The sequence below is a fragment of the Dipodomys merriami genome, unplaced genomic scaffold (assembly GCF_024711535.1).
Source record: "Dipodomys merriami isolate MVZ:Mamm:240054 unplaced genomic scaffold, mDipMer1.0.p SCAF_12, whole genome shotgun sequence".
NCBI lineage: Eukaryota > Metazoa > Chordata > Mammalia > Rodentia > Heteromyidae > Dipodomys > Dipodomys merriami.
In genome coordinates this window covers 37,284,977-37,285,985 of record NW_027202493.1, presented here as the reverse complement: position 1 = coordinate 37,285,985, position 1,009 = coordinate 37,284,977, and positions in this window count along the sequence as shown.

The following is a 1,009-nucleotide window of genomic DNA, read 5'->3' as shown; positions in this document are numbered from 1 at the left end:
AGTGATCTAATTTCCCCACATAATGTGCATCTGTCTTCATTTGTTAGAAAATTCTGTTCAAAGAAAAAAATCGAAAAGATGAACCACAGCAAGTTGAAGAAAGCAGTCCATACATTTCTATGTGAGCAGCAGTAAGTCAATATAAAATCCTCAATACAAAATTGTCACCATAAAGTAGGAGAGGAAGATAATTTTTTTCTTTGTTGTGTTGTCCATTTAAAAAGATGTGAAGTGAGATTCTGATCTCTTGAAAACAGTCCTCTGATTCTATCCCAGTGTCTGTATTTCTTTCCTTGTCAGTGGTGTCGAAGAAGAGAGGCAACAGCAGAGGGCCCCCTATATTCAGAACAACGCTACTCAAGGCAGCAATGGGGAAAATTACACAGAACTGAATGTTCTTTCTATGTGAAGTGCCGTACATGGTATGACCATTATTATTGATATGTGAACACTCTCACCCAGAAAAATACTGAAGAGGAATATAACCTGATATTAACAGTGACTATTTCTGAGTTACTGTTTTATCATCTTCACATTTGTCATTATTCTGCATGAGCATCCATTATACTTTTAAACCAGGAGTAAAATTAGGGATATTAATGTGCTTCTGTGTAAAAAAAAAGATAGTTTTTGTTTTGACCGGCAGCAAGTTCTATGGCTTGTGGTACAATAAGCACACAGTTAGGTAAATGAGAACCTGGGCCTTACAGAGTCGCTGGTCAAAGGTGGTGGTAGAACAGGTGACCAAGTCAGGATTAGATAAGAGCTCATTGTTTTCCTTCTGAGACTAAGTTTGTGATTGGGAGACCTGGAATGGGCCTTAGGGATGGACTAAACTTATCTCTTTAATGTTCAGGCAAGGAAACAACTCAGGAAAGTAAAGTCATTTTCCTAAGGCCAGAAATGAGAAACTTGTAATCTGTACTTCTCAGAAAAAAATCCATTGCTTCATCTAGTTCTGCCTCTGTTTCCTCTGAAAGAAGATAATTATGGAGCAGGGCATCAAGTA